The sequence below is a fragment of the Myotis davidii genome, unplaced genomic scaffold, assembly GCF_000327345.1.
Source record: "Myotis davidii unplaced genomic scaffold, ASM32734v1 scaffold609, whole genome shotgun sequence".
In the NCBI taxonomy this organism is placed as follows: Eukaryota; Metazoa; Chordata; class Mammalia; order Chiroptera; family Vespertilionidae; genus Myotis; species Myotis davidii.
The window spans coordinates 2,047,780-2,054,328 of NW_006300164.1; the positions used below are offsets into that span (position 1 = coordinate 2,047,780).

General features: G+C 60.2%; 1 long non-coding RNA gene across 1 annotated transcript; it reads left to right on the forward strand.

Annotated features, from left to right (window-relative positions):
- Positions 1 to 1,299: 1,299 nt before the first annotated feature.
- LOC102764224 lies at positions 1,300 to 6,528 on the forward strand. The gene is made up of 3 exons (XR_001516020.1): positions 1,300 to 1,672; positions 2,339 to 2,428; positions 3,341 to 6,528. It is a non-coding gene; the product is annotated as an uncharacterized LOC102764224 (long non-coding RNA).
- Positions 6,529 to 6,549: the final 21 nt, after the last annotated feature.

Sequence of the window (6,549 nt, forward strand, 5' to 3'; positions counted from 1 at the left end):
AGCAGGGAGGGGGTCCCCCACAGCCCAGCTGGGCCAGAGCTGGGGTCCTGGGGAGCCGGATCCAGGCTCTGTCATCTGCACCCCTCCCTCCATCCCAAGTGCGGCCGATCACTCCTCTACTCTGATCCCCTCTCCCTATCCCTGGGGCTCTCAGCCCCTCTCCCTACCTACTGGCACATCCAGCGGGGCCTTGGTACCCAGCTGGCTCCTGGCCATGTCCTCCTTCCAGGATTCCCACCCTGCTTTCTGCCTTGCTCCCTGACAACTACCTCTCTCTACTCCCAGCAATTCATCTCACCCGTGTCCTCTTTCGACCAAGTGTTATTGTTTTTGGCTAATTATGAAAGTCAGGTCTGGCATTGCACGCCCCATCCAAGCAATAAACGAGAAAATAAGGTCACCTTTAAGCCTCTCACCACGCCTACTCACCACAAGTTACAGGTCCGTCCAGACTTCCCTTCTGTGCCAAAAAATATTTTTAACCTTGGGCTATTATTACATACCCTGTTTTGTAAGCAGCCTTCCCGGCTTAGCAGTATATGGCAGCCGTCTCTCCATGCCAATAAATACAGATCGACAGCATGCTTTTTAATTGCTGCATAGGAGTCCCTTGTACGGCCGGAGCCTGATTCTGTCAGGGCTCCATAGTGATGGACTTTAGGTGGCTTCTCTTCTCCCCTTTCCTCCTGAGTCCCTTCCCGCTTCCTGTCCCCCCTGATTTTCCTCTTTCTCTCCACGCCTCCTCTTGCATCTCCCCTTTTCTCTTCACCCCTCTCCTCTCCTGCCTTCATCCCCAGTGTCCAACCCTCTGTTTTTCCTCTCCTGCCCAATTCTGCTGAAGATGTTGAAGCAGGGTGAGAGGCCCTGTGCTATACCTGACTTTCTGGGTGGTCCCTGCATACCTTGGGATCTGAGGATGATGACCTTGAGCCTTTACCACCACCATACTGACCCTCAATGCCTTGCCTGTGCAGCTTTTTCCTGTTTCTCCCACAGCAATCACCTCTATCTGCCTGTTTCTTAGCAATCCACAATTGTCCATGGAAGCTCACCTGTCGCAGATTATTTAAGCATTTGTGCTCTCTTGCTTGTCCTGGAAAATCAATTTCTCTAAGCACTGTGTGTCACACATCCCTCCGCCCCACACCTCAACCTTGTATGATTTTTAATTAAAAAGACAGTGCACGTGGGTGTGGGTGCGTGCACGTGGGGTTGGTGTGTGCACGTGGGGGTGGGTGCTGTGTCCTGGGTGGGTGCGTGCACGTGGGGTGGGTAGGCACTGGTTCGTGAGGGACCCTGTGGGGCTGCTTGAGACGGGACACAGCTCTGCCTCCCCAAGAAGCCTGGCCTGAGCCCCTGAGCGTCCACCCTCACCCCCAGGCCTGGCCACCATGGGCTGTGGGCACAGCTTCCTCGCTTCCCCCTCCCCCTCCCCCTATGCCGGTCCTTCCAGATGAGCTCCCAGCGGGAGACCAAGTCTTCCAACCACGGGAGCTGGGCCTGGGACCCGCTCTCCAGGTCAATCCTTCATTCGGGAGGAACCCCAACCACCTTCACTTCTCATGTCTGTCCTGCAAAGAAGCTCCATGAGGAAAAGCGCTGACAGCTGGAGGCTCCCCCGGCCACAGGAGGCACAGCTGTGGGCGACGTGGTCCCGTGTCCTCGGTCACAGGTGGGAAGGAGCCCTGCGGGTGGGGGAGGGGACTCACAGGGCCACCCAGGGCGTTCCAGAGCGAGGCCCAGATGCCAGCCAACTCCTGCCGGTCACCATGCCACCCGGTCACCGTGCCACCCAGTCACCATGCCACCCGGTCACCATGCCACCTGGTCACCATGCCACCCAGTCACCATGCCACTGGGCTCTGGAGGAGGCCCCCCTGGGCATTGGGTGAAGGAGCTGGGCCTGGGGACCTCGAGAGAGCAGGTGTGGGGGCTGCCACGCCCCCTCTCCAGGGCTCTTCCCCGGGGGAACTCTGTTCTCTGAGCGCTGAGGGCTGGGCTCCAGGGGAGCCAAGGTGGGTGGGTTTCGGGGGCCAGATCCCCCGCCCCCTGCCCAGGCGGGCACTTCCTGGTGGGGCCTCGCAGGCAGGGTGGGCTGGATGCTGACACAGTTGGGAATAGAGACGGGCGGTGGGAGTCTTGTTCTCCTGCCTGTGCCTGTGCCTGCCCAGCGCTCTCTCGCTCAGCGATGAGAGGAAGCCACGCGGTGGCCCCCGGCCCCGAGGGAGCCCACGGGGATGGAGGGAGCCCGCGCCGGGAGCTGAGGGCCGGTCCTGCTCCGCGTGAGTGTCATCATTGCCACTAAAGTGTTCCCTTAAAACGGTTAAAATTTTACTAGATCTGCAATTTGTAACCACAATCGAAAGAAATAATGATGTATGATACCCCAAACCACTGAATGGCACACTTTCAAGGGGCGGATTGTAAGGTATGTGAATTATATCTTAATAAGGCTGTGGGTTGCTGTGTTTTTTTAATGCAAGACTCATTGCATTGCTTTAAAAAAATTCTTTTAAAAAATTGATTTCAGAGAGGAAGAAAGAGGGAGAGATGGAAACATCAAGGATGAGAGAGAATCATGGATCGGCTGCCTCCTGCACACCCCACACTGGGGACCGAGCCCACAACCGGGGCCTGTGCCCTGACCGGGAATTGAACCCTGCCCTCCTGGTTCATAGGTCGACACTCAACCACTGAGCCACACCGGCCGGAAGCAAAGTGCAGAGCATGATGTCACAGCGAGACCAGAACAGCCCGTGTCGTCACTGCGTGGCGACCGCTAGGCGGGCGTTTTCTGAGCGAGTGCAGAGGGAGGCTAAGGGATGTGGGAGACCAGGTCCTCTGAGCCCCAACCCCTCCCTGTGACCTGTGACCCTGGGCGAGTCGGCCCCCCACCCCGCTGCCAGCCGCTGGGCGGGTGAGCCACGGCCGTGCCACGGAGCTGCAGGTCCTTTGCGGCGGACAAGGCCTGGGCTGCACCTGAACTTGCCCAAAGGATGGAAAACTGCAGCGAAACAAGGAATGGAGACGGAGAAAGAAAGTCCGCGGAGACATGTTCCATTTGCCCACGTCGGCCACGGGCTGGCCAGAAAGATGGGCGTTTCGTGTCCCTCCCTCTGGCCTCCCCTTCCCGCCTCTGCATGGTCAGTGCCCTAGGGTTTGTGATGTTCGTGTTCACCCCACCCCGGTCGTTGGTCCCGGGGGCCGCCAGCAGGCTCCCCGGGGGTCTTGGCTTCCGATGGCCCCTTTGGGCTGCCTGAAGTCCAGGCACGAGGTGCCCACAGCCAGGGCCAGGCCACAGCTCTCTGCCGACTGGTCAGATTCTTGCTTTCCTTCCTAGCAGCGGCTTTCCCATCTGGGGAGCCACGGAGCGCCTCAGGGTGGCAGCTCGGTGGGGAGGTGGGCGTGGGGCCCGGGCCCGGGGGTTCGGCCCGTCGGGCAGCAGCCCTGTCCCTTCACACCAGCCCTGAACCTCTGAGCTGTGCTCGGACGTGGCCCAGTGAGTACAGAGCCATCGGGCACCGCTCTGCTCATCAGCTGGTACATCGGGTCCCAGCTCCCCTCCACCCCGCCCACCCCCCTTCTGCTGTCCCGGAGGGAGCCTGCCCGCTGACTCAGGGAGCGGCAATGGATGGGCTTCCTGCTGCTTTAAGAAGCCTCCTTCCTCGCCAGCCTCATTAGAATGTGACAGAGCAGTTGCCAAGGTAACGGCACTAACCCTCCTCTCTCCTCTCTGCAAATTTCCTAGCAAATGAGGCCGGACCCACGCGAGGTGTCCTGTGGCCTGTGCTTGGAGCAGCGGTGGCTGCCTGGCCTCCCCCTCCTCCAGGCGGGCGCTGAGCCCAGCACCCCTCAGCCGCCCCGCCCGGCCTGGCCCTCCCTTCCCGGGCTCCCCCGCCCCACGGTTCTTGTTAAACCGAGGCTCCTGAATTGAGAACCTACTGTGTGAAGGCCCCCCTCGGGCACCAGCAGCACACGCTTGGAATCAGGAAGCCACGGGAAGCGATGATGGCGAGCCTGGCATGGGCGTGGGAGCAAAGAGCAAGCTTGGAACCCTCGAGTGGTCCAGCAGGACGGGTGGGGGGACAGGTGACCTGTTCCCCACCCCCTTCGAACCAGGGCAGCCCGAGACCCAGGCAGCCATGACCCCGAGTCACAGCCAGAGACGGGGCTGAAATGCAGGACTTCCAGCTGCCAGGTCACCCGCTCTCTGGGACCAGAGCTCACCAGGCCCACGTCCAGGAACCAGTGCCCACAGGGTCCTGGGAGCCGCTGTCCTGCAGAGGGAAGCTGGGGCCTCCGGGCAGGGGGTGGCCCCCGTGTCCCCCTGGCACTGTGGCCCCAGGAGAAGGACCACTTTCCTGCCTCTGGGGTTCCAACCGCCACGTCCACAGCAGTGCCCATGGCTGTGGGCACCCCCCCCCGAAGCCCGGCTTTCCGAACACGCAGGGCAGGATGGCACCTTCGAGGGCAGCCGCACCCACAGAGCCCTCTTCCTCCCCTTGCTGGTGGCCGTTAGGTGCTGTCCACCTGCATCCCGGTTGCCAGCCCTTCCTGGTACCCTCTCCAGCTTCCACTGTGTGACCAGTTGCGTTTTATTCTGTATTTGTCTCCCACATCTCGCTCCTCCCCTGAGGAAGCCCATCCTTTGCCATCGGACTGAGAACCTGGACTGACTTTGCAGAACTGCCTGGCCGGTGCCCACGAGCACCGCCTGTCCTTCCAGCAGGACCCGGGGGGCCAGCCTGGGTGCGTGGGAGCCACCTGCACAGCCCCTCTCCCTCGTCAGGAGCCCTGCCCGCCTCTGGCTGCGAGGCCCAGGGTGCTCACCTCGGTCCGTTCCTCTGCGGCCATCTTGGGGGGACCAGCATGTTCCCCTGGCCCAGGTCATTTTGTGATAATGGACTCTCCTTTATCCTGTTAATTATGGTAAATTTCAGTGACTGATTGTCAAGGGTTAAACCATCCTTGCTTTCCGGCCTCCACCCTGTGCGGTCAAATGCTGCTGGATTCCGGAAACCGCTAGGGACTTTGTGAAGGACTCTCTTGTCGGTGATCACGCGGGACACTGGTTTGTCGTGGCTGGGTTTTCTTACGACGCCCCTGTCTGTTCTGGTGACAGGGTTCGGCTGGCCTCGCAAAACAGGTGGAGAGGTGGCCCCTTCCCTGTTGTCATCCGAAAGGGCTTGTGTAAATCTGATGTTTTTTCCTCTTGGAATAGTTGGTAGAATTCACCGGCGAAAGCATTTTGGCCTGGACTTTTTCTGGGGGAGCGGGGGGAGGTGAAAAGGATGGTTTGTTTTGATTTTACAAAATAGCTGTAGAGACTTTCGGACTTCCTCTTGTCTAGGGTCCCCTGGATAGGGAGCCTTCTTCTGGGAATTCGTCCTTTTAGCTGAAGCTGTCAGATCTGTTAGCGTAAAGTTATTCGTGAATCCTCTTGTGTTTTTGATCTCCTTGAGCTTATTGGCAGATAGTGACTCGTAACGCTTTCTTACTCTCTTGGAAAGATCTGGAACAGCCACCTGCGTCCTTCCCGATGTTGACGGTTTGTGCTTTTCTCATTTTCGTTTCTTGGTCCGTTAATTGTGTCTATTTTGTGTCGGTTTCCAATTTCCTGGACTTGGTGTCCCACCTTTATTCCCTTCCCCCTCCTACTCACTCCGGGAAAACAGTCGTTTTCTCTTTTCCTGGTGCTCGTCGGTCGTTGCCGATGCCCCTCATTCGTCCTGGAGACCCACACCGCGCCCAGCACCCTCCGTCCACCCCGGGGCGCCCTGCAGCTCCCCCGGGGATCCCGGGCGAGGCTCACTCCGCTGTCCGTCAGGTGACCCGTCCCCTTCTCACTGCCCGAGGCTCCGCCCTTTATGGAGGCGGGACCCCTGGGTGCGAGCGATGCCTGTTCCCAGCGATGGAGGCGCCGCCTTCGGTGCCACCCCTTCCTCATGGTGGGTGGTTGCCATCATCCTGGGCTCCGGTGCGCTGACGAGTCTCTCTCCTCCCCTCTGCTAGCGAGGCCCATCTGGTGCGTGTGACGCTCACGCTTCAGTTCTCGGTTCTGACAGTTCCGTGTGGCTGCTGTTTACATGTTCTCTTTCTCCGCTTGAGTTTTTAATCATCTCTCCACTCATCGGGAGGCGCGTGCCTCTCCTCGTGGGCACAGGGCACATGGCGGCTCCTGTTCTGATGGGATCCAGCACCCGGTCCAGCACAGGGTGGTTCCGTGGGGAGGCGTCCGTCTCCCCGACTCCTCGGTGGGCGCACACCTTGCAGACTGTGATTGCTCTGCGGGGAGACCCTGCATCTGGGCACCGGTCCAGGGGGCTGGCACCAGCAGGCAGCTGCTTCGGCAGCCCCCACCTGCAGCCCGAGTCCCGCCTGTGACCCCAGGACCCAGCTCTCAGCCCGCCTGCTCCTGTGCGGCTCCCTTCGCACCCAGGGCTCTCCATCCAGCTGGAGTCCCAGCGCCCTCGGCGCTCACACACAATGTGGCCCCGTCCTGCTCCTCCCGCGGCTTCCCTCTCCAGGCGCCCCCACAGGTCCTCAGGC